This window comes from Castor canadensis, chromosome 6, assembly GCF_047511655.1.
Source record: "Castor canadensis chromosome 6, mCasCan1.hap1v2, whole genome shotgun sequence".
NCBI classification, from domain to species: Eukaryota; Metazoa; Chordata; class Mammalia; order Rodentia; family Castoridae; genus Castor; species Castor canadensis.
Window position 1 is genome coordinate 39,937,836 of NC_133391.1, and position 27,226 is coordinate 39,965,061.

General features: G+C 46.5%; 1 protein-coding gene and 1 long non-coding RNA gene across 3 annotated transcripts in view; one reads left to right on the forward strand and one right to left on the reverse strand.

Annotated features, from left to right (window-relative positions):
* Positions 1-27,226, reverse strand: part of Prmt8 (protein arginine methyltransferase 8) — a 140,926-nt gene that overhangs the window by 85,516 nt on the left and 28,184 nt on the right. The window lies entirely within an intron of this gene.
* LOC141424078 (uncharacterized) lies at positions 51-6,229 on the forward strand. Its single transcript, XR_012448906.1, has 3 exons — positions 51-172; positions 1,242-1,372; positions 1,846-6,229. It is a non-coding gene; the product is annotated as an uncharacterized lncRNA (long non-coding RNA).

The window sequence follows — 27,226 nt, forward strand, 5'->3', positions numbered from 1 at the left end:
GCGGGCTCGGCAGTTGGGAGGCAGCCCCGAAGGCTCCGCGGCGGCGGCGGCCCCTCTCCCGGCTGCTCGCGAAGTCCGGCGGGCCGGAGGCAGCCGCCAACTCTCTCAACTTCTGCCGATCGCTGGGCGAAGCCACCCGCCTTCTGCGCGTCTCTCCCAGGGGCTGAGCCGGGTGAGTGGGGGCGGGGAGGAGGTTCGGAGGAGCGGGCGGCGGCTGGGCGCCGGCCGCGCGCCCCCAGCGCCCCCGGGCCGCCCCCTCCCCAGGCTCGCGGGGTCTCTCCACCGCCCCCACTCCTGGCAAGGCGCGCAACTTGCGCGGGGACGCGGGCTGCGCGGACGCTGCAGGGCCGCTCGCGCGTGGCTCGGAGGAAATCAGGCACCCGCAAGGCTCTTGTAGGGTCTCAGCCCCGTGCGCGTCCTCCTGCCCGGTGCAAGCTCCCGGCCAGACTGGGCCACAGTTCCCTCTCCCACGCCCCACCCCAACTCGCCATCTCCCCTGCCAATTCCTGGATCCTTCCTGGGCGAATTAAGGTTTGAGGGACGAAGGGGTTAGGACTCTGGGTGTGGGGGGCGGGAGGGGTGGTCCTTAACTCCTTCAACTCTAGGGCAAAGTACGGTATCATTACTTAGCCTGTTCTCTACTCTGTCCAAGGCAAGGGACAGATGACCAGGGGGATGAAGGTGGCAGCCAGAGGTGGCTTGGGAAAGAGGGTCTGACAAAGTCAAATGCAAGAACCTGCTGTCATGCTCCCCCTACCACAGTCTAACCTGGCAGACCCCATCCCACACATTTCCCTTCTCCCTCCTCGCCCTTCCCCCACCGTCACCAGCTCTTGAAGTCCCTTTTATGGGAGAGAGGGAGGATGTCACGTACCCATTAGGATTCTCTTGATCCTTTTTTAAGGGAATATGGGCATGGGCGGCAGCAGGGGGTGTGAATTTTTATACAATGCTTTCCGTCTTCACTTTAAGAGCTTCTTTCTGTCTTACCGGCCATCTGTCAGGCAGTGGGAGATAGAACAACGTGGGGTGGGGGACTCCACTCTTCCTTGCTCCTTTGCAATAGGACAGTCAAGCCCACTCCTTAAAAGACAGCTTGCGCTTGCCAGCGTTCAGTTTTAAAAGTGAAGGACAGAGACCTCAAAGATTTGCCTTGAACACCCTGGGTCTCTTCATCTCTGTCCTTATTTAGAGAGCTCTGTTCCGAATGTCCTATTTACTTTTATCATCACCTTTGACAGCCAGGAAGTGTAAGACTGACTGTCCTCAACTAACCCCCGTCCATTGAAGAAAAGGGCTACAACCACGCTCAGCAGTAAAGATGTCTCATCTGGCCAGGTCCTGGGGCAGAGAGACATTGTCATAAGTGGAGGTGAGAAGCGAGGACCGGGGAAAGGAGAGGATTGGGAATGAGAACGATGAAACAAGACATGAGGGTTGAGATAAAGGGGTGTGTGTGTGTGTGTGTGTGTGTGTGTGTGTGTGTGTGTGTGTGTTGGAGAAAAATTCAAATGAACACCCTCCTTAACCTTTTCCTTTCTCACACAACAGACCTGGATTGGAGTTGGGAGTGAGTGAGTAGAGTCCCTGCCATCACCTTACCACCTCATCATTCCCCCATTGCATGGTGCAGAAAGTGGCTGTAAAAAATGGGGTGAATGTAAAGTGACTTTTACCTTCTTGAACCTCCTTTTCTCTAAAGCAGCTTCTTGGAGATAAAAGATTCAGAGAGACACCTGGTCCCCCACACCAAAAAAGCCTCACATACTTGTACAATCAAAGAAAATCAGAGGGGAGAAAAAAAGGATCACCCCAGGCAATTGGTCCTGTCTTCTTATTTTATAGGTAAGGATGCTGAGATCAGAGAGGCCCCCTGGTCCCCTGAGCAAGCTGAGAGAGCATCTGAGACCAGTTCCCCAGCCTCCCCCACCCCGCACTCCTTCTGCTTGTGCACCCATTCTGTGACTAACTGGGGAGGAGGGGAGCTGAAGCCAGCTCCCACCGAAATAGGCTGCTGCATGCGTGATTATGTTGCTATGAGAACCTCAGTGGGGGTGTTTCCTCCGTTCTCTGTTGAAATCTTTTGCTTTGCTTGGCTTCTCCCCAAGCACAGACACGGCTCCCCTTGGACTGGGGAGTGGAGAGGCTGAGATGAAGAGCTGTATTTTCACGGCAAGAGTTTTCTCTTCCAGTGTATCCAACCCAGAGCCAGCTTGGGGCTGTGAGTGAGGCACTTAGGCCATTGGGGTGGGTCCACGGTGACTGGAGGACTCCCCTCCCCGACCCCTGAAATGAGCCATCTTGGAGCAGAAAGGTGCTGTTCTTGCTGTGGAAATACCTAATTATAAACTGACAAGCAAAATCCTTGTTGCTATAAGAGATCAGGTTTGGGGTGACTAGTTATAAAGTTATGCAGCAGGACAGTACCTGAACACCCACCCACAAACCATCATGGTTTGTGAAACTCCATGGTGCATGGAAAATGCCTAACACATAATGTGTACTTATAGTACTATTTTGTCACCATCTCCACCATGAATGAATGAATTCTTGTGAATTTTGTATGAATCTATCAGCATATTCTTTCACCAGGTTAATTAGTGCAATCATTCCACATGGAACTTACTGGTCATCTCTGAATGTACCTAGCTCAGTGATAGACCTAGACAAGAGGTAACGGACCTCACTGGACTATTAGTGAGTTCTTAGTATCTTGAATGTTTTGAACTTTTGTAGAGCCTTTGAAAAGAGTAAAGAAGATGTGTGATGACAAAGGGTACAGTGCTCACCGGGGTATGAGTCTGATAGGTAGTTGAGACATTAGATCCTACCAGACAAGGAGTTTCTGCTGGTGTCATTTTCCTTGCACCAGAACTTTGAGACAAACTGTATTGAGTAGTACATGTAAAGTTCTTAGAACAATGCCAGTCTAATGTTTCACACACATGTGAACAGTTGGTAGGCTTTGTCTTGGCACATGGGTTGAACTTCATAGAGCACTTTTTATATGCCGTAGACTCTAGACTTACATGGGTTTTTATTGTTCAACAACTCTTTGAGGTGTATGCTGTGACCACCACATAACAGATGAGAAAAACAAAGAGAATTGTCCATGGGGTAGAGTCAAGATGGAAATCTAGATGACTGGTTCTGTAGCAGGACTCCTGAGAAGGTAGCCAGGTTCAGTGGTTCTTGCCTTGGTTACACAGTGGAATCATGTTCCTCTCCCAGGGACTATGATTTCGTAGGTCTAGGCATTAGGAGTTTTTTCGTGAATGTGATGGTACTGGGGTTTGAACTCAGGGCTTCATGCTTGCTAAACAGGCACTCTATAGCATGAGCCATACCTCTTGCCCTTTTTCCATTGGTTGTTTTAGAAGTAGGGTCTCACTTTTTGCCCTGGCTGGCCTGGACTGCCATCCTGTTTTAAGCTTCCTGCCATAGCTGGTGTGATAGGTTCATGCCACCACACCCAACTTTTTTTCGTGGAGATGGGGTCTTGCAAACTTTTTTTGCCCAGGCTGGCTTTGGAGCCATGATCCTCCTGATCTCATCCTCCCAAGTAACTAGGATTACATGTATGAGCCACTGGCCCCCAGCTAGCATTAGGATTTTTTTTAAAGACTCTAATTCTAATGGACCTTAATAATTGAGGACAATAGGATACAGATATTCAGAGATAAAAAGAACTGCAGAGGATGAAGCTACAAAAAGGAGTCTCCAAAACTACAAGGACCTCTCCAACACAGAGGTTTTTATGGAGGATCAACCCCAAGGCCTTGTGCATGCCAGGCAAGTGCTCTACCACTGAGCCATATTCTCAGACCTTGGTTTTTTGTGACAGTCTTGCTAAATAGCCCAGGATGGCCTCAAACTCCAGATCCTCTTGCTTGCCAAGGAGATGCAAGTGGGATTTCAGGGACACCACCACCTCTGGCTCTAATACAGAGCTTCTTTGGGGCCATGGAGTAGCACAAAGTTGTGTTGAGGGTTGGGCTGGCATGCAAAAGTTGGAATGAGACCCTTGCAGAGAGCTATAATTGGCAAAATTCTCCAGCATTGTAAGATGCCACAGAGGAAGTAAATTTCCTGTCACTAGTTTAGCTAAACTCATTATCTGGCAAAGATGTTGGAGAGAAGGTACAAACACTAGAAGGTTGAGCAAGGCCTATAAGGTACCATCTGTACCTTCTAGACCTCCCCAATTCTTTTTCATCTCTGAGCCCATGCTGGGACCCCAGAAGATGACTGTGTAACTGCACAACTCCAGGAGCCATCCAACGCTTCCTTTCTGCCCTCCCAAATCCAGTGACCCAGAATGAGGACATAGCTTCCCTAGCCTGAGCACTGTGCCACCTGGGAAAGGTGCAGCTCTGGCTTGCTCAGTGTGTTTGATACAATAAGGGGAGATGTTAAGATCCATCTGTAGTTTCCTCCTCCCCCTACTCACACGTGGCCAGGACTCACATATGGCCATGCCACACTGCAGTGAGTCCATGCCTCCTCAAAAATCAGGCCACAGCCATTATCCATCACCACTAATGGCAGCTAACCCAGCAGTGTTCTGAATGTCTCTGGGCCAGATGGAGCCTAGCCAAGGCTGCAGCAGACAGCTACCTGGCTAAGCTTGCAGGCAGCCCCACACCTGGGCAGTTTTCCTACATGAAAGCCTCTGCAGACCTCTTTCTCCCTAACTCAAGGCCCATTCCTTCTTAAACTCCATTCCAAAGAACAACTTGTAAGAGTGCCACTAGAGCCTGCAAAGCAATTTGAGGTTTAAAAAAAATTTTGCCACTAAAACCAGAATGTTATTTCTTCCCTGCTTTAATAATATCTGATTAAGTCAATTCATTGTGGCTTTGTGCTGCTTATGACACTATTTGGTCTGGCAATTGAATAATTTGGGGAGGCACTGATAGCTTAGTCTTTGGTATTCCATGCTCCTAAAAAAGTCTCTAAATGTGCTTGGGCTGGTGGTGTAGCTCAGTGGTAGAGTACTTTCCCAACATGTACAAGGCCTTGGGTTTAATCCCAGGACTCTAAAAAAAAACAGTCAAATACTCTTGATACCAACCATCCTCTTGGGGTGAGGTCATGTCTCAGTAGCCTGTCATGGAGTCCAAACTTCTTTGGAGAAGGGAGATGATTAGAGTAGCAGAATGTTACAAAAATATTCTAAAGTGCTGTCACAACAAAATTAGCTTTTTCTACATGGTAGAGGTTGTACACTCCTTCCTTTTTTCAAATCACTCACAAAGGTTCACTTGTTTATGGAAAATCTCTTCTGAATCCCTCAAAGCCAGCTGGCTGCCATTCAATCTAACCATTACCTGGCAATGACTTTGGGGCAAACATGTGCTAGGCATTCTGGATTAAAAAGATGAGATGAAATATCCTGCCCTCATGACATTTATCTTCCAGGAAGACTTGGTAAAATGACAAGCTCTTACATAATCAGTGTATCAATAAGACTCAGATAATATTGGGGTCCTGTGGATTGGTGCTTATAAGTTAAATATAGCTATGATCAATGGCTTATAGCCAGGAGTGGATAAGAACAGGGGGACCCTAGAGGCTATACAGCCTGCACCAGACCATGGTAGCCTCCATTTCAATATGACTGGGGACATGTTCTTTATCAGGATACCACAGGTTTTTTGTTGTTGTTGCTTTTTACGGATGAAAAGAGTTGCATCCTTGACTCTCCAAATGCACTGTGTACTGATTTTACTTGGAGCATAACAGATACCTAGTACAGGGCTGATCTCTGCTAGCCACACTTAAAAATTTTAAATGAGCTGAGGTGGATAAACAAAGCAGTGATTGATGCTGTTTCCTCTATGGACCATTTGATCACTTTGATGTCTTTCTTCTAAAATTTAAATTTTGCTAAATTTTCTTTAATTTAAAACTTCACCCAAGGTAGTGTTGACATTTTGGTATGAATTCTCCATTTCCCACTCATGCAAATAGATGTAAAGACATGTAAGTTTGTATATTACTGGAGTATGCTGTATAGAAATGGAATATCCTATATACATTATTCAGAAGCTTGCTTTATTCATTAAACAATGTACTATGAGCCTTCTTTGGGTTACTATGTATAGAGCCAAGTTATTTTTTTAAAGCTGTGAATGTCTCATTGAATGGATAAACCACACTTTTTAAAGCCAACCCCTTATTGATGGACTTTCAATTTGTTCCCAGTTTCCTGTCATTCTGAGCAATATTACAGTAAATACTCTTTTACATATCTCTTGTGAATGGGAGTTTTGATTTCCATATGCTAAGTTTCCCAAAAAATGGTTTTATTAATATTTATTTATTGCCAATTCCTTACCAAATTGAAACCTAGGACTGTAGCCCAAACACTTGAAGTCATAAACCAAACCTTCCTTCTCTTACCTGCCCCAATGACAAGGACAAAAACACCTACTACATTCAAAGCCTTGTCAGTCTATTGAGGAGGAAGACCCATGAAGTGAAAGTCACAATCCTGTTTGAAAGGTGTTTCTATACCAAGAGCCTTCTGATGGCTGAGGCCAGGCTCATGAGAGATGCTGAGGCCTGGGGTGTTTTTCACTGGAGGTCATTCCAGAGACCAGATTGCTTCCAGGTGCTGGACAACAAGGCATGAATCTGATACCACCAAAAGGTTCTGTGATCTGAAAAAATAATGAAGGTCTTTTAAAAACTGGAACCAATTTTCTTTCAAAAGATGCCCAAGGCCTGAGCAGGCACCCTGAAAGACAGCCTAGGTGGACAGCAGCCACCACTGCTGTATCCAGTGCCTAACAGAAACCCCACCACCTAGAATCCACACTCTCCACCTCCCAGAAGAACCTGTTTGACTCCCTTTTACAACAATATTTTCTATAGTCAGTTGTCCATCCAGTGTGGCCCACCTGCTATCCCACAACTCAAGGAAACCGTACCATTTAAAAGTTCCCACTTGAGTGTATCAAAGAATACTCCAAAGCTGGAGAGAGGGAGACAAGGAAGAAGGCAAGATGAAGGAGACAATTAACAGGGGCTGGGTGAAAGAGCTTTGTGGTCTTAGGCCAGTAAGTGAATTTAGGGCTCAATGGTGACCAATGATCAATGGATCCAAATGATCTAAGCAGTTTCCTTCTGGAAACTTGTCACAGGAGAGCTTATCTACCCACAAGAGTTAGAGGTTGGAGAAAGAGCATCTCATCATACCAAGAGTCAAACAGTCCTGTGTGCTAATGTTGGTTGAGTCGCTAAAGAACTGAGTGAGGATGGCAAGGTCACTTCACCTCTCTGAGCTTGTTCCTGCTCTGCAAAACAAGGCATTTGCCTGAAACAAGGTTTAGACCCTTCTGCTGTTTTATCTTATGTGGATTATGATTCTAACCATACCCCAGTCACACAAAGGCCGATCAGACATATCTCACACCAAAAGTCAACTCTGGTTGACCAAAAGAAAGGCTAAAAGGCAGAGCTCATTATCCCTCCTGAGTGTAAGAGAAATGGAAAGGAAGTCCCATTCCCAGCAAGCCAGAGGCCTGTGGATGAGGCCCCCAGTCTTGTTCATACCAATGTATACTCCAACACTGGGCTATTGTTTGGCCTTTCCAGGGATTGAAAGGAGTTTCATTCTTTTTAAAGTCACGTTTGACTATAGCAGCCTCAAAAACTATTCAACATAAATAGCTATCATTTGATTTCCCCATTGATGGTAGGGGGCAAAGTTCAATGGAGGAGCCACTGAATTTCTCAAGAGGCATGAGCCTTCTGGATCACTGACCCCGTTGGCTGTCAATGATCACATCAATGCACAAATAAAGCAAGTCAGCAGATTTGTACTTTTGGCTCATTTTATGTATCTGGGTACATACAAATAGAATTTCTACCTGTCCAATGATTCTTGACTTCAAAACATTCAAATTAGTGTGCTGCTCCAAAGTACACAATGAGGACCACAAACAGTGTTCCCCAAAGCAGCCAGCTGGTTGCTGGAGACATGCCCAGTGAGCTCTCCAATCAAGAAACAGTCCACCCTGTGGCTAATCCACCTGCAGGCAAACAAAAATCAATTATCATCCAGCAAAGCTCTCAACCAGAACTCTAAGTACAGTAGGGCTAGCAGTGCTTTAACTTATTCCACAGGAAACATGACATAATGACTAGGTGACATTTTAAAGTGACACAGCAAAAGAAGAGTGATTTCTGTTTCTTGGACTTACCAGGTATCCATTTAATTCAAATGTAGCTGTGGTTTGCAGAATCCAGCAATTGCGTCTTCTGGGACAGACTTTCATTCTGTGGCCAAGACGTTCTCATCCCCTCCCCAGGCTTCACAGGAGTAGAGGAGCCTAGAGTCATCAGAATAGGGACTGCAGGCCAAGGAGCCACCATGGGCCAGGAACTGTGCTAAGCACACCCCACACACTGCCCCACAGAGTCCTCACAGCAGCCTCGGGTGTCAGTGGCATTCTTATTCCCATAGTGTAGATCAGGGAGGGATGGCTCAGAAGGGTTAAAGAGCCTGGGTTAAAGAACCAGGTCACACACCTCAGGGGATAAGGTTAAACCCTGCTTAAACTCATTCTCCTTGAGGCCACCCATGGAAAGACACATACTTGGAGCCACACAGATCTGACTTTAAATCTGGATCTCTGGCAATTAAGTCATACTGTGACCTTGGGCACATTGCTTAACTTCTCTGAACCCCCAAATTCCCATCTACAAAAAAAGAGTAAGGGTCTGAGAAGGCTGAATGTCCAGGGATGTATGACGTGTATTATCCAGTACCAGGCTCACTGTAGTCCCCCAAAAATGAGAGCGATGACATCCATCCTACAGCTGGATATGAAGGACTTGACAAGTGTAAAAAGTACACCCCACCCCCAGAGGCCAGAGTATCTGTCAGCCCAGGAATGGCTTTAGACAGGGCAACTTCACCTAACTGGCACCTATCAACCTGTATTCCTGCTGCAGCTCTGTCTGTCACATCTGCTTAGTAACTTCTCTCTGGTTGTCACTCTGGTTGCATAACATATTTGCAGGTATGGAAGATAATGCTTTTTTGTTTTTAACTTTTGGAAAAAGTCAGCTTGTGCAGTGAACCCAAATCTGCCATCCAACTCTATCAGTCCTGATTAATGTATCCTGAGCAAATGTGGGAATTAGTCATAGGAAAGAAGGGACGCTCTACCACTGTGGCAAGTGAATGGCAGGAGGAGGAGGAGGAGAATGATATTAGAACAACTTTGCATACATGCGCATTTTTGAGCCTGCAAAGATCGTTCTGTCTTTTCCATCCTTTTTTTCTTTTTGTCTCTCTCTCTCTTGCTCACTCTTACTCTTTCTCACTCTTTCCTCTTCTTCCTTCTAACCAATCTTTCGCCATCCTTTGCAGGATAATCTATGCTACACTAAGGTTAATCAAACTAAGTATCTGAATCGTTTCTTCCTTACCCATAAACCATGGCCTGGAACTCTCAAGTCATGGTTTCTGACTGTAAGGCTCTAAGCACATCCTGCCTCTCTCTTCTATCTCATTTTATCTCACATCAGCTAAGACAAATATTAGACTCCTCCCTTCCTTCTCCTGATCAAATAGTGGACTCCCTGAAACCATCTTTGCCACTGCCCTTTCCCAGACAGAGTTTGAACAGACTTTCCAGACCTGTAGAATCTTTGGATGCGGGTGAATAAAAAGGAATGAGGTTGGACCATGAGCTGCTGGACCATTTTTGTCTGCCAGCATCCCAGGCAGGGGCCTAATGATCAAATGTCACCAGGCCACTACAGCCTGTATCACACCAAATGAAAAATTAGTCCCTCTTCTTGGCCCCTCTTTTGGCAGAGTATCCTTTACTACCCCTCTCCCCCAAAATCCTTTCCCAAGTGTTTCTAGGATCCCTTGTAGGATCTGCTCGTAGCACTCACATCCAATCTTCATTTTTGGCTCTTCTTGCTCATTGGCCAATAATCTTGAGGTTGCCTTGCTGCTACCCACATTGACGATGCCCCATGAGGATGCTGGGAATGCACCTCGGCTACTGGATGCTGCACAGGTCCCACGAGCATCAAGCACCCACTCTGAACGTCATAGTCTCATCATGTCTCTTGGAAGAATAGCTCATTCCATTTCTGGCCCTAACCCTTCTGTCAGGGTACAAACCCCAGTGTTCAGGAAACACACAAAGGGCACACCATACCCTCTACCATCTAGGTCTCTTATTCTGTCTTCCCCTCGCAGAGTAACAATACAATCTCCTCCCTTCTTCAGCCATAGACAGGGTGTGCATGCAGGTCAATTCATGGAGAGGAAGCTTCAGGATGAGGAGGGGACCATTTTTCACCAAGGTGCAATGCCTTTTTCACCAGAAAGACTGAACTGTTTGTCCTCTGACAGCACATGCGTGTGGCCAATGCTGTCTTTTCCTCTGGGTTTCCCAACACTTGCTCAGGCCTTGTGAAGGCAATTTCCTACTGATGCACCTGGGTCATTCTCTGTCTTACATATCCACTTTGACCGGTGGTAGCAGATACTGAATGTCTGTAACAGAGTAGGGACTCCTTTCTCACATCAGTCCAAAGCTATCCTCCTGTTGCAGTGAGTTTCAAAACTCCCCTGTCCTGGTTTCCTCTCTGTCCCACCACCACCACTGTTGGATATCAACATTCTCGGAGAAACAGCCCTTAGCTATCAACGGTCGGTGGTCTGCATCTCAAGAGGAAATTCTACAAGACTGCCCAACCTCCACGTAACAAAAGAATGAATCTCTAATGGTGGAAGGTCAAGCATCAGTTATAGGCTTTATGCAACCGTTATCTTGGACTGGAAGTTCACCTTGCACTCTAAAGTTATACAGATATGTAATTATAATTCTTTTGTCTGCTGATACTACTGCCTTGGCCTGTGGATTTCAAAGGATGCATAGAGCTATAGAGAAAAAAAAAGGAAATTGAGGCATCAAACTGGAAATCAGGAGACTCAAATTCTAATTCCAGTTCTGTCGTATGTCACTAAAGACCCCAAGGGTAGGAGAGTGTCAAGACAGAGATCCCTGTCTTGGGGGATCGTTTGTATTCCTGGGCTTTTGTTTCTTCTTCTGCAATGTGAGGTGCTTGGACAAGCTGAATTTGTGGGTCATATTCAATCCTTCCATTCTATTATGAATCCTGCAGCTAATATTAGGATAGAGATGCTATTCCCAGCTAGCAAGGGAAGAGCAAGCAAGGGAAGAAGGAAACAAGTGTTGAGAAAGTTTGAGCTCTAAGGGCCAGACACTCAGGTCTCAAGACTACTACCTTCAAAAATTTGTTTTCTTTAGGGAGGAAAAAGAGAAGGAAGCTTTAAATTCTACCACTTCCTCTACCTGAGGAGTTCCAGTGCTCATTGTCAGTTATAGAAATAATCTGTCTCTAAAACTCACACTCAGCCAGAATCGCAGACAGGGCCTCTCTAGCTGGAGCTTCGCAGAGAGAATCTGGGGGTTGATCCATCATCCATGCGTGTGGAAGGGGCATGTTGGGAAGATGCATCTCTGGGCTGTTACTTTTGGGTATTTGTCCCTCTCCCAGCCTCCCCCTTCACTCATGTCACCCTCCACATCACCCACCGTAGTTCCCTCTAGTTGTCCAGAGGTTTTCCAGTGGGTACACAGTACCTGAAGAACAGGTAAATTTGACACTTAGGATGCAAACATCTAAAAACTCTATAGCAGGTTCAAGAGGCAAGAGGCCTTTATTTCTGAGGAAAGATTGGCAAGAGGCCCACATGCATTTCATGGGTTGGTAGAACCTCATGCTGGTCCTTCCCCCCATGTGGTAGTGGGTCTGCAGGGGAGATGAGAAAACCTTTCTTGCCCAACAGCAGGAAATGCAGGAAAGCCTTTCCGAAGAGCCGCTACAGTCACTGCTTCTTTGTGGATAGTTTTAAAAAATTATCTGTGCAAATTCAGTCCCACCTAGAGCCAAGGGACAGAACAACATGGTCTTCGTGGCCTCCTTCTAGACTGCACAGTCTATGGTGATAATAAAAGGACTAAAAAGTTCATAAGGTTCCTTTCAACCCAAGTGACCAAGCATGGTGTCTGCTACTTCCAATCTGGAAAGCCAGGGAAGACATTAGGGAAAAGGATGCCTCGCTAAGTGAAGAGAAGATGGACCAAGGCTCTGTTCCACCAGAACCAAAGCTGTCTAGGAACTGCAGAAGCCACCAGAGGAGAACACACTCAGGCTGGGAACATTAGCCCCACTTGACTTTTCCAAACACCAGAGTAGGCAGAGGACAGAAATTTAAGGGAGAAGAATTACTTTAATAACATGAATTTTTAAAGAACTTCCAAACCCTCTTCTATGGAGAGGACTGCCAGGGGATCCAGTAGAACCTGTTGTACCCTGGCTGGGACCCTGATGGCCTGGGAGCAGCAGCATGAATCTCCTCCCACTCTCACTCCTACCCAAGAGGTTAACCAAAGCAGCACTTTGTAAATTTGCCCTGGACTTCCAGTACCTACAGCTGCCTGCAATAACCTTGCCAAGGCTGTCAGGGCCTCCTCCTGCCTGGTCTGCCAGCACCATCTAAAAGGCTGGCTGTGTTCCAAATGCCAAGCCACTGGGCAGAGTTCCCGGAGGCCCAGGCCTTACCTCCTTGTGCTCAGTTGGGCACATGCCTGTGGTTCTAAGCAATCTAAGACTGGAATTGTGCACCTTCCAGTTAGAAAAGTCACCACAGCATGTTTACTGCAAATAAGAACATCCATTCATCTGGGGAGAGGAGTGATTGCCTTAGCCTTGCCTCTGGATATTTGTTGGAATTTGGTAGCAAACATCTAGTGGAATAGTGGTAGCTATTCTTCTTTATGCACCAGAGGGAAAAATCCAGGGCCTGGAGCCAACAAGCCATGCCCATTTCACACTTTAAGACATTGAACCAATAAGGGCAGCTCTAGGCAAAGAGACCTTCTCTATGGGCTCTTTCTTCTGTGTAGCCTTTTGTCTTTTGAGAGATGACAGATCAGTAGGGGCAACCACCTTTGCCTTGCTCTCTTTAAAGCACAAGTGTGTGCAACTAGCAAAGAGAAGGTTCTTGACTCTCGCATGATTTTGGTTTTTTTTATGACCTCTATTAATTTTCTTAGTGGAAGCCAGTGGATGGTAAGCTCTCTGAAACCTTGATATCCAAAATGACTCTTTCCACTTACACATTTGAAGGATAGTTTTACTGGGTATATAATTGCAGGATCAGTGTCTTCCCCACTCCCACAGTTTTGCACATGCAGCTCCATTACCTTTTCGCACCTAGTATTGTCAGTGGAAACTCTGTTGTTACTCAGACTCTCATTCTTTTTATGTGATATTTTTCTTCTCTTTCTCTGGAAGTTTTCTTTTTTTTTTAGTGGTTTACCTTCAGTACTGCAATATATCTGGCTATCAAAATCATCCTATTTGTTACTTGGTCATACTATTTAATATTGTATTATTTGTTTTCTACTTTGTAACAAATTTTCTTCTATTTTCTATTTTTCCCCATTCTACCTGATTCTATCCTCTGAAAGTTCATGCTAATATAGCCAGGCATGTTTTCTCCATATCCCTCTGCATTATTTCCATCCTATGATCCTCTTATACCACATACTCGGAGAATTCCTGTTCTATCTTCCAATTCACCAATTTTCTCTTCAGTTATATCCACTCTGCTAGCCCCAGCCCAGCCATTAATTTTAATTTTTTTTTCATGGTACCAGGGTTTGGGCTTTGCCCTTGCTAGGCAGGCTCACTATAGCTTGAGCTATGCCTGGTTATTTTTTGTGATGATTACTTTGGTGACAGGGTCTCACTTTTTGCCCAGGCTGGCCTGGACCGTGATCCTCCTATGACCCTAATTCCACTGTCTCTGAGATGACAGTCATGCGCCACCATGCCCAGCTTTTTGTTGTTCAGATGGGGGTGTCTCACAAACTATTTTGCCTGGCCTGGCCTGGAACCACAATCTTCCCTATCTCAGCCTCCCATGTAGCTTAGGATGACAGGCATATCTCCATGCCCAGTTGTTGTTTGAGATGCGGGGGGGGGTCTCATCAACTTTTTGCCTGGGCTGGCTTTGAACTGCAATTGTTCATTATCTCAACCTCCCAAGTAGCTAGGATTATAGGTGTAAGCCACCAGCGCCCAGCTAGCTTTAAATTTTGTCATGAACAATTTAATTCCCAAGGTCTCTTTATGAATCTCACAGCTGTACTTATTTCAGAGTCCTGTTCCTTAACTTTTCCTTAGTTTGAACCTACTGAAAACAGTACTTCTCTTTTTCTCAATATTGTTTCCCATGCATTTTTGGTGATTCCTATGTGCTGTCCATTTTTGTATTGGAAAATATCTGTTTATGTGGCAATGGGGTTTTTAGGAAAGTGTTAGGTGTACGATGTGCAGGTTTTACTTCAGTCTGTCCAACGTAAGCAAAGGAGGGTGTCTGCTGTTGGTAGAGTGAAACAGTAGAGATTGTAGGAATGGAACACTTTCCCTTGGGTTGTGTGGGCTGCCTGGTGCACTGCCCTGTGACTGGAACATCCAAGGAATATGGGTCAAGTACAGAGTTATGGAAGAATCCACTTGCCTGTCTGACCTTCCTGGTAACCAAAACCACTGGCTCCATCATGGTCTCTGGGATTCCTTCTGACCCACATCTGTCACAGGCCCAGGACACATTTTTCAAAGGTCTTTCTACGGGGGCATCATACAGGGATTCCTCACAATTTCAATGCATCAAAGCAGCCTTTAATTTCTAACACTTTATTTTTTAAAAAGTATATATTCTGTCATTCATAGGAATGACAGAATTATATGAAGGGAGAAATTGCCACTTTTGTTTAATCTCTCATTTTGAGCCAAGGACATGGTATGTTCTCAATAAATAGTTGTTGGATGAATGGGTGGATTCTAATGTCTTCTTGTGACTTTTATTTTAAAATATTCCAAGTTTGAAAAATAATTGTAGCATCATTAACATAGCAACAGCCCTCCCCCCGCCCCGACAAACACACACATGCACCCCTTGCCATTTAAGCGAATACAGGAACTTGCTGGGATCTTAAACCCCAAGTGAGTAGCATTTCCTTGTTCCTCTCTATCATTCTAGATTTCTCAAGAATTGATAAACTGGAAAAGGACCTTAATGTTTTGATTAATAACAGATGACCACACAAGCGAACCACTGTTAGTGGCTCCTGATTTCACATCCAACTTTGTAATTCTTCCAAAGTATTAGTAAGTTTTGCATTCTGGGGACAGGCTGGCCTTTGGCAGCACATAAAGGAGATGAAACCAATCTTCATCCACCTTTGACGTACATTTAACTCAGTGGTGCTGTCTCATTTTAGGACTTCTGAGTGAAAGACCAGGTACAAGTTTTTCTCGTGCCATTCACCCTCATCGCCCAGGAAGCAGTCAGAGCCAGAAAATGCACCATGGTTTCCTGCAGAATGCAGGAGGCCCCCGAGGGGCCCCAGTCATAAGTTATAAGGATTCCTGGCATGGGCTGGAGGGATGGGGATATGGTATCACTTATAGCCCCATGAAGATATATATTCATATCTCATGAAGATGCTGCCTGTTCCATAGGAGAGTTCAGTCCACCTCTTTCTTAATTATTTGACTCGTTCCTCTCTCAACTCACGTAGACTAGACCCTTGTCCCATCCCTGAGATCCACTTAAGTTTCATTTCGATAAAACCTTTTCTGGGGCCTCCCAGACCATGGGAATCTTTCTCTTCTTTATGCTCTTACAACATTATAGACACTGCCACTCACGTTAATACCACATCTTATAGAGAATATTGTTCTACCTTACCCAAAAGTTATGTCCACCTGCTCTGACTGTACAGAACACAACTTAAGAGAAAGGAAAACATCCCCAAGAAAGGTTAGAAGCCTGCTTGCCACATTACCCATGCAACGCTCACCTACCAGCTCATTAACCTGGAAATGGATATAAAGTTAAATTTGCTCACTAAAACAAAAGCAGTTCTCATTCCTCCAATACAATCTTCAGTTCTTAAGGGTCACGGCTCATTAGCATATGACAGCAGTCAGACCCTTGTACAATGAGAAATGACTGCCCACTGCTTAAGAGGACCAGTTGAGGAGCATTCAAGGAAAGGGTGAGTTAGGACCAAACCATCAAAAAGAGATGAAATTTTGTCCTGCAAATCCTGTTTTCTAAGGTAAAGCAGGTTATCTTTTTAAAGGTCTCTATCACAAGTGTTCAAATGTTTCAGAACTTGAAGGCAATAGGAATGTCCAGTGCAGGAAAACCCAGGCATAGAGGCCACCCCATGTCTAAATCAAGGTAAATAAAAATCAGTCACCTCCCATTTCATGCTGCTTTGTCACTCATGGTCAGGCCTGTCTCAACTGTAAGATCCAGAGGACAGAGCTATGCCTTCTATTTCATTTCTCTCTCAATACCCAGCCAAGTGCTGAGCACATAGAAGGTTCTCATACATACTAGTTAAATAAATGAATGAATGAATGAGTGAACGAATGAGCACATCTCAGTTCTGATCCCTTCCTCTAACTTTTGCAGTGGGTCCTTTGCCCTTTCATTATTCTACAGCAAGATCAGGAAATGGATTTCCAAAATGAATTTTTTTAATTAAGAAGTTTTAAGACCATCAATCTGATGACCCCAAAGTCCTCATAACCACCCCCTCCTCTTCAGCCCCCTCCTCACTTCCAGCATGACCATAAGGGAAATTAGTTCTCATAGTCAATCACATTCCAGGTGGTTCCTGAACAAAACCATGGTGACTTTCAACTGCTAGCCAAGGTCTCCCAGACCAGGGCTTCCTTGGGGTCCCAGCTTCTACAGGGCCCTGTCCTTTCATCATCCCATCCATGACAGCCCAGTCCTTGTTTAGCTCACAGTCCTGTTGCATGCCTAGATGTTTACATCCAGAGAAGGAGAAGGAATGTGCAGGGTTGCTGTCAGTCTCCTGGGATGAGCAGACCCTCAGTTGATTGCTGTGCCATTTTATAGCCCAGCCCAAAAAAGGAGTCTGCCTAAGAAGACCTTTTTGCAAGGAGTCATACAATCTGCCCTGTCTTGTAACCTCCCAGCACAGCCTTAAGCAAAATTCCCATCTCAAGAGAGACGGGAGAGAAAACAGCTGTGTGCTAATGAGACAGGTTCAAGGTGCTTATGAAAGGCCTGGAGCACCCATGGCTCTCCAACCTAAGTGCAGACCTACTCGCAAACACTTCCCTGGTTCACTGTTTATGGTTCTGCCACCAGACAGACCTCATTCAAGCAGAGAATCAGAGTCCTTGAAAGAAATGGTCTGCCTAGGAGCAGCTGGCTCAACCTCCACCCCCACCCCCATCACCCAACAGGTCCACAGGTCTGTCTGGCACCTTACAAAGAGAAGAACCTGCTCATCCTTTCTGAAGACCTCGAGAGGAAAGGCTCCTCCAGGTTCCCTAACTCCCAGACACCCAACTACCTCAGCAAGAAGTGGTGCCAGCATGCATCTAACTTAAGAAGAGTCTTAGAGCTGAAATTCCCTCAAACTGTGTGCTTCCCAGTTGGTCTTGGACATATATGTGGGTCTCCACCCTGGAAACTCACTGTGTTGGGAAGGAAGATAAAGTGATTTCTATTAAAGCTAGCCTTAGGCCCAGTTACCCAAAAGAGGGCTTCCCTCTAGATCCTAAACACTGTGGTGCATTCAGCCAAAGCTCTGGTATTGGAGAGACGTGTCTAAAAAGGGAAGTCGAGACACAAAATTCATGACTTCCATCCTCATCCCCCACACACCTCACTCCCACAGGACTGGGAAGAGAGTGAGCGTAACGAACAAGAGTGTTCTGGGGACACCAAGCCAGGGGCCTGCCCCTCCCTCAATGAAAGCCAGTATCCCAGACCCTTGCTGTTCATGACTGGAATGGAGGCAGCCTTGCCTTCCCAGGGTGGCCAGAGGGCACACCTCCCTTACCTGAGCTCTTGCAGAATATCAACAAGATTGCTTTCTGTCTGCACTTCTGCTACAGACCCATGGCAGCAAAAAACTTGGTACCACCTAGCAATCCAGGATACGTAAGATATCCTACATATCTTATAGGTATAGATGTAAGCATCCTACAGGGCTGGCAAGCAGGCTCTACCCAGGGATCCTTCCAACAGAACAGACAGGTGCACTTGCCAGAAACTCTCAGACCCACCCAAAAACTGATTTGAAAACAAACTCTAGATCCAATATGGCGGCAAAGGTCAGTCCTTGCCTACAGTTCCTGGAGCAATTGTCACAATCCTCCCAGCCAGCCAGAATAAGATACTGTACATCTCTGGGATTTTGCACCTCCTCTCCCAAATATTCTTCTTCCTACCCTCAATCCTCCCCTTCTGTCTTGAAAACCACCCCTCCACCCCTCCCAACCCCCTTGGACCTCTGAGCCAGCCCAAGACCCTCCATAGCTGCTGGGATGATTGGAACAACAGTAAGATGAGGACATACTGTCTTCATGTTAGAGCACCCTTCTCGCAGGAGCCAGTCAGGCAGTCAGTGATACATAGGTGGTGAGAGTCACCTGTCCAACTTCTCTTGGCAGGTCAGCATGCTGGTGGGGGCCCTGCCCTCAGTAAGTTTACAATCTGATAATGGACTAACAGCCTGTGTTCCTAAGAGAAGCAGAAAAATAAACCAAAACAATGGGAGCAAGAGGCCGAATGCCACCGGGAGAGAATACCACGTTCATGTTGGCTCATTGCCAAGTGTCTATGACAGCCTGGCATGTCTGAGGGGCTATGCCAGGTCCTCGGGATATAAAGGTAAATAAGACATGACCCCTACTCTTTAGATGCCTTGAAAGGCAATTGTGAGGCAGTGAAGCAGGGTCAGTGGGGAGCAGGACAGCTAGGCTTGCTGTGCTGACAAGAAACCCCCAGCAAGTGACTGCTGGTGAGAACCTTAAGCAAGGAGGAGGCATAGGTCCAGAAAAAAAGAGAAAGGTGCCAGAATGGGCACGGGCCTGGGAGCTGCAGACAGTGTAAACTGGTGGAGATTAGGAAGTGTGTCAGCTCCTGGGGATGGACCAGCCCCTCAGAACAGTGGGAGCAGAGGGTATTGGGGCAAGAAGCTGCTGGGAAGAGACAGTGGGGAACAGGCTGGGAGCAGAAACTCACTGTGTGCCTACAGCAAGCGAGGCCCAGTGCTAAAGACAAAAAGGCATACAGAAGAACAAAGTGACATGTACATGACTTCATTACATGCTCCTTGCACTCAGGGAGGCAGGCATATTATCTTCATTATCTATGTGAGAACACAGAGGCTCATAGAGGTTAAGTAACTTCCCCAGAGACACACAGCACTAAACGCTTTCTGCTTGTGAACCCAGCTTTCTCTGAGCCTCTTGTCCTTGCTGAGGATCACCATGTGACAAGAAGGGCCTTGGAACCCTGCTAAGGAGTTTGTACTTTATCCTGAAGGCATCCAGGAGACACCTGGAGACTTTCTAAGCAGGACAAAGGAACAAGCAAATCTGCATTCTTGATGTTCATCTGGCTGCTGCATGGGAAGTGGACAGGCTGAGGCAGGGAGAGGGAGTAGCCATTTGATGCAAGGGACTCAAGATGTCTAGAGCAAGGTAACAGCAGACATCAAGGTTGAACTCCAGAGGCAGGAAGAAGGGAAAATCAATGGGACAGTTTGGTGTGGGCAGAAAAGGAGAAGGAACCACCAAAGACAAGGAAGAGAAGCTGAGAAAGTTCCAAGATGGCCTGAGTCACAGCCAGGCCTCATATGCTGGTGGACTTGGCCACTGAGATGGACAAAAATATTTACTGAGGTGGAGGTGAGGGAACAGTTTCATGGCAGATTAGCCAAGAGAAGCTTCCCATTGGCAGAAGACTATACGGAGCTGACTCCTAGGAATGCCAGCAAGGCTTCGGTTCCCTCAGGAAGACATCACAATAGGAGCTGAACCCTAGAAAAGTCAGTCCACCCTGGGCAGGGGGGAGATAGGGTGGATTGGGAACTGCAGTGCCTAGTACCTCGGACCCTGCAAACCTCCTGTCTTTCAGTGAAGTGGACAGAGGAAGAGGACATTAGGAAAGGGCTGTCTGAAGAAACAAACCAGAGAAGTAGAAGGAAGTCAGGAGATAGAACTATCAGGGAAGTCGAGGCAGGAGAGCATTTCAGGGGTGCAGCAAGCAATGGCCTCCCTCTGAGGGAGTCTTCTGGGTTTGTAAGATCTGAGCAGTAGAGTCCATTGGGCTTGTGATCGGGAAGTCAGACGTGCTTCAGCACAAGGCGTTGACAGAATGGTCCTGCATCGTGAGGATTAGGTGAAGAGGACAGGAGGCCACAGAGGCAATACGTACAGATAATCTTTCCAACAACTTTGACTGTAAAGAGAGGGAGGGGCAGGGCCATAGTCTCATACAGACATGGAGAACTGAGAGAAGGTTTATTGGCAATTGCTAGTCACAGGACCAGATGAGGAAAAGATTTAAGATTGGAGGACAGGGCAGTAGGTGGACTATACTGTCGAAAGTATCACCTTTACTCAAAGACCTGCTTAGCGTGTCATGGGAGGATGCATTGCCAGGAGAAGGGAAAAGGGGAGCAGCAAGCGAGGAAACTCTTTCTCCATAAGGACCTTGACTTTGACCTTGGAGCAGAGGGTGAGGTTGTTGGGAGCTGGGGTCAGAGGGGCAAGTTGGTAGGAAGCGGGCTGAGGAGAGTGGTGAGATTTGTACTAGCTATTGTGAGGAGCACGGAGCTGCCAGACACCATAGAAGGACTTTTGGTCCCTCTATGCAAAACTGAGGACTAAACGAAGATGGGGATCCCGTGCTGGCCAAAGTCCTCCAAGCTGTGTGAACTTCAACAGCTCTCAGCCACCCCGAGCGGGAGCAGAGAAGGATTGGAGCTAGAGAGTCAAGGTTAGGTCTTCCATGACCATTGACTTGGGTTGAGATACTGCAGAAGTAGTGACATGGACCAAAGGGAAGCAAGCCATGATCCCAGGGGCCCTGCTGGAGTCTTGGGAGGAAATGCAAAAATGAAGCCCTTGACATTGGATGAGGACTTGAGGTAGCAAGGCAGAGAGGACTGTGAGGATAAGAAATTGAGATTGAAGAGATCTTGGCATACCTGCCTCAAGAAGGGGAAGAGGGTGATTTACAGGAGTGTGGGAAAGACACCTGTCTTTCTCCTGCCTAACACTTCCTTGCCCCCAGCACACCACAGACACACACTGGAGAGCTTGCTCACACATGGGACTCCAGAGCTGCATCTTTAAGTCAAGGGAGGCCTAGACCACCAAGACCTCACTCTTGGCCTAAAACCAGTGGCCCAGCATGCTCCCAACTCCCCATCGCCAACCCCCACCTGTACTGCTGGGGCATCCTGCTCTTCAATCCTGCTGGCTCTTGGGTTTTGCCCCCAAATCCACAGACTCTGACACTGACAACAAGCCTCTATACCCATAGATTTTGGTGCCTCTCATGAGGGATGCTGGTCTCATCTAGTTCTTCCCCGAAGCCTGACTCCTGGAACACAGCCCCCCACCCACCCACACGCCAGACTCCTCAGCCCTCACCCCAGTTGTTCTCCTGGTTCTGTCTGGGCACTGCAGCCCTTCAAAGTCCCTGAGGGATGGGACTTCCTTCTCCACAACCACAGGCAAGCCATACAGTTTCCACCATGCCTATCCATGCACGTCTGCTCCTTCTCTCCTACCCACTGGTGCTGTCCTGATAATTACGGCTCTCACCTTTGTCAGGCCCCATACTGGGAAACACATAAGTCACTTTGGGCTTCCAAAGGACTTTAAAGTTAGCCTTACCCTCACTTACAGTTGAGGAAAGAGAGGCTCAGAGAAGTTAAGTAACCTGTCCCCATGCCACAACAGTTTGCAAGTAGCAGACTCAGGATTTCAAGCCAGGGCTGTCTTCTACGAAAGCCAGGCACCTGGGCCCTCCCTCTCTTTGAAGGACTGATGACAAATTCATGTGGTCATTCATTCATTCATCTGCGCATTCATTCATTCATCAAATGTGTGTACAAGGCTCCAAACATTACCTCAAAATTTCGAACTGTTGCGTACGTGTATCGTAAGAGGGAAACAGTTCAGATGAGCTATGGTGCCAGACAGATAGGGGCACGGTCTTACAGTAATCTATGACCGGAAAGAATTCCACAAACCTTTCCAGTTTCCTTTTCCTTTTCTCATTGAGAGAGAGAGAGAGAGAGAGAGAGAGAGAGAACACCTGGGAATGAGGTGGCTCCTTCCAGCCCCACGACCCACTGAGGAACATTACCTATAGGCAGTCTCTCTCCCACGCACACTGTGGAGGTCTCAGGGTGCCTTCATGTGCCCCACACAGATTTTGGCACCCCTGGTGGTGTTGAAACATAAACACTCTCCAGAGTGCTTCCCATAGCTTTTATTGCTGGGACAAAAATTGGGGTGGGCCAAGTCTCAGGAGACTCAAGCAGAAGGGGCGAAGAAGCAGAGCTGCCTTGGATTGGGGGAGGGCAGCGGGGTCAGATGAAGGAGGGGAAGCCAGGCTAGTTGGGAAATAGAGGGACCCCTCTTACTGTGGAGCCCAGCACACAACCAGCCCTCAGGCCACTGCAGAGCCAGGGTCTTGCTCTGGGCTCTGGAAGTCAACCTGCCCTCAGTGTTGATAGCACCCTAGGGTTTGAAGGGCTCCGAATTTCTAAATACATCCTTGCAATGTACTCCCCGCCTTGAGTTCAGGGTACCCCACTACAAGGGTCTCTGTGCCCCAAAGAACATGAGCAGTGCATGGGTTCTTTAAGCCTGTCAGTAGGGCTTTGCAAACAGATGACAGTGGGATCCTGGTGTGGGGTCTTGACTTGATCATGGTCTCCCAGAACTCAGGACAAGCGGTCCAGTGAGCAAACATGGCATCATAAAAAGTCCTTCCCTGGAAGCAGGAGTCATCCCTCTAGGTGTACCTTTTTCAACAACAATTTTGAATTTACATCTTTAACACTACCAACATGTTTATTTTTAAACAAAACCTCTGTGTCCCAAAACCTGTGTCAAATGGGAATCCAGGGTCCCTTGAAATAGCTCGAGTTTCCCTGGCCCTTCTCCTGGATTGTAGGGACACAGATGGAACTTTGGGAAGAGGATGACTTATGTGTACGCAAAGTCCTACAGGGGCCAGAGATCCTGCAGGGTCTTTCTGCACCCCTAGCTCATCAGGAGTTCTGTTTCCAGAAACACTTCTCTTGGGTTGGGAAAGGGGGCAGGGCTACACGTGCCTCCCCTCGGCTGCCCTTCCTCCCACCTTAGCTCAGCAACGTTCTCAGCTGTCTGAGTGAGCACCACAGTGAGTCTTTTGGAAAAATAACCAAAGTTCACACAAGCCAAGCGTTGGCATGAGCTCCCAGATGCCCCTGAGACTGGAGGGTTTAATCACTGGGACTCCGCCATTCTGGGGTGGTGGGGAGCCCATGGGGACATTCCCACTGATAAACCAGCGTCTCACTCCCTGGCTTCTCTGGGCAATCAGCCATAGCACATATACTGCCTTTCTACCTCACTGAAACCTAGCACTTGAGGTTTTTCTATTTCTTTCAGAGCCTGGTGATTTGGAAATAATTCTCTTTTACATTTTTTTTTTCCTTACGACCCACTCCTCTGCTTTCTTATGTGCTTTGAAAATAATGCCTCCCTGCTGAGTTGTTTGGGGTCATTATTAGAAGCACCCGTCTTGTTGGGGAGTGGAGCTCTCCCAGAGTGCAGGGATTGTGTCTTAGTCACCTTTATATTCAGCACCTGGGCCACATGGCTACCGCAGGACAGTGGGGCGTGGGGACTTGAGCCAAAGAAGCCTACCGTGGTTCTGGAATGGGAGGTGGATAGAGCGGCTCTGAAGGGCTTGGCTTTAGGAGGGAGCTGCCTTTTGCTGATTTCTCAGTCCCCCTACATGCTACTGAGTGTTCAACTTGCTAGATTTTGGAGACTTAAAAAAAAAACCTCATTTTTATAAAGATATAATTCACATAATAGTCACCCTTTTAAAAGCAGTTTTTAGATATTTACAAAGTCCTGCAACCATCACTACAATTTAATTCCAAGCAAATTTTCATTACCATCCATGCCCATTGTCCACCAAAGACCTATGGGTTGAAGACTTGGTCCCCAGCCCTGTGGCACTACTGGGACCTTTAGGAGGTGAAGCCTAGTGGGAGAAGTTGGGTCAGTGGAAGTGTGCTCTTGTCAGGATATTGGAACCCTGACCCTTCCTCTCTTTGCTTCCCAACTTCCATGAGGTGAGCAGGTATGCACCATGGGCTCCTTGCCATGATGTTGTGTCTTACCCCAGGCCCAACCATGCCTCTGAAACTATGAACCAAAATAAGCCTCTCCTCCTTGTAAGTTGATTACCTTGGGTATTTTGTCACAGTGACGGAAGCTGACTCACACATCTGTTCCTTGTCATCGCTTCCCGGCCTCCTCCCTCCCCTACAGTCCCTGGCAAGTGCTAATGTATTTTCTGTCGCTCTGGATTTGCCCTATCCTGCACTTTTTCATAGAAATGGAATCATACACTATGCAACCCTCTGTGTCTGGCTCCTGTCATTCAATATAATGTCTTCAAGGTCCCCATCCATAGTGTCATGAATCATACTGGATGCTACACTTCCTGTCCTGCTCCCATTTTTTCCACCACCTTCCTTCAGTGCTCTGTGACCATGATAACCAAACTTGCTAGAAATGCATGCAAAATGGCACAGACAGATCATGTGTAAAACTGGAGTTCTTTTTTTAAAAAAAGAGGAGGGAACATTTGGGGGACTCTCACTTCAGATACTCTGAAATGTTGTCTGCTTGTTTTATGGGGTTTTTTGGGGGGAGGGTTGGTTTTTGGTGGTTTTTTTTTTTGGTTTTTTTTTTTTTGTGGTGCTGGTGATGGAACTTGAGGTGCTGGGCAAGTGCTCTACCACTGAGCTACATTCTCAGCCCTGCTCATTGGCTTTTAATTTCTTGGCTCTTTTCTCAATGGCTAAGGTTTCTGGATAGATGGCTCCCAAACAAGAAAGGCATCAATCTAAGAACCATTTGCTTACTCCTTTGTGTGCATATTTTCACAAACCCATTCAGAACCTTCCCCTGTTTTGAGTTTCCCATCGGTACTCAAGAACTGGAAGTATCACCCAGGATCTGGCCTGTTGCACAAAACTAGTCCTCTGTGCTCCCTTGGTCACTGACCCAAAAGTTCTGTTGGGCACAGACAAACTCATAGGACACCGACATCAAAGACAGTCACTCTGTCACCACAAAATAAGATCATAATTTATCTAAGCACAGACAAAAACAGTCACTGTGCAAATCACAAAAAACTATCAAACATCTCTCTATCATGGCTGATACAAAAAACTGTTACTTCTTCAACCACTGCAATGTTAGCCTTGCTCTGCCTTTGATTTTGAGAGAAGGGTTCCTAAGACACATGACTGTAGCAGTCTCCCAGGTTACGGGCACTATTCCCCACTTCTTGACCCCCTCCGACTCTCCAGACACAAGCCCAAGTCTAAAGTTCTTTACTGGTGAACTCGCAACAAGTCAATATGCTCAGAGTGGTTTTTAATTAGAGAGCGTTGGTAGAAACAGGGGTCACACTGAGAGTCACCCCAAATCCTTTGCCTCCTTGAGCCAAGAGGCCCTCACCCGGTGACAGGGCACACATTTGAAAGCCTTGCGTCTCACCTGTGTGAGGCACTGTAACTGGAAGGTAAGTGTGGAATGAATTGAGCTTCAATCTTCATTTTTTCCTTGCAGTTCTTTGGTTACAGGTCTATTGATTTATTTTAGTGGTACTAGGGTTTTGAACTCAGGGCCTCGCACTTGCTAGGAAAGCACTCTACTACTTGAGCCACACCTCCCGCCCTTGAAGGGTTATTTTTGTTGAAGAGATGCTGTGGCACTTTCTTAGTGGTGTGATCAGATGTATATTGCTGCCCAGCGTTTTAGTGATCACTGCTATGTTTATCTGCTTGTCTGATGTTTTAGGTACCAGTTCTATGTGGGAAAGCCAACCAGCAGAGCACAGACCTAGGCCCAAGAACACCTTTGATCTGGTCTCGGGGACTACCGAGCTCAGGAAATCCCCTCCCACAGCATGTTTTAGGACATCATTTCAAAATCATACATATAGAGGCTTCTTCCTAAGTCTTAACTTCCCTGTAGCTTTCTTTTTCTTAAAAGTTCCATCTGCCTGGAATCAGGAAGTGGTTTGATTGACCACTGATAATGGATAATCCACCTGTAACTTTGGCCAAGCTCCCGGGACACAAAGTCTCCTTCCACACTGCTGAGGTTTTCGTGGGGCCTTTTGCATCCAAAGCACTATTTTTGCTGGCCCGGCACCTGCTGCTATCAGGTTTCCTCAATGTCATGTAAACTCATGTCATTTCCCTGACACAATTTCTTCAGCGACAATCAGGAAGCACGAGGGCTACCATGGGGACAGGAACCAAGATTGTTCATTAGAAAGGCACCATACGGCAAAGAGCGAAGGCACCTCTGTGAAGACCTAGCTTACCTTGTCTAAAGAAGAAATCATCTTCCTTAAACTGGGACACAATGCCCTTTCCTTTGCTTCATTTTTCAGGGATTCATAAGTGCTGCCTTTCTATCACACAGCTTGATAAAAACCAGCAAGGGCCTCGGCAATTGTCTACTACAGTAGAAATGTCACTAGCGTTTGAGTGCCTATGTCAAAATTTGTTTTCTCTACTCAACTGTTCTTACCTATCCTTGAAAAAAGCCTAAATAGAGTAATAATTTCTTACTTATTGGGAAGCAGCTTCCCCATGATTTTTTGTCTCTATCCCTCTATTTTTTTCCTCTCTTGAGAAATGGCTGGGATAATTTATCGAAAGCAACATTGTGTGTGCATTTCTGAGATATCTAGAGTCCAGATAAATAGTCAAAAATGTCTGGAAAGGGGGTTTTCAACTGTATTCTTCTTTGTGGACATAGCCTTCTTAAGTCTCTTTGTGAGACTAAGAAAAGGTGTCAGCCCCAGAATGAAAAGTTTTGGACTTAAGTCCAATTTACCCAAGACAAACAATGTTGGCACAATATTGTACTTTGAACCAGACCATGAATAAAGTTCTCATGCTTTAAACGTCCCAAGTCTGGGGACTTGAGTGCACTATTTCCATTACTTGCTCAGAAGTCATATATAAATATAAAACAGTTTTCC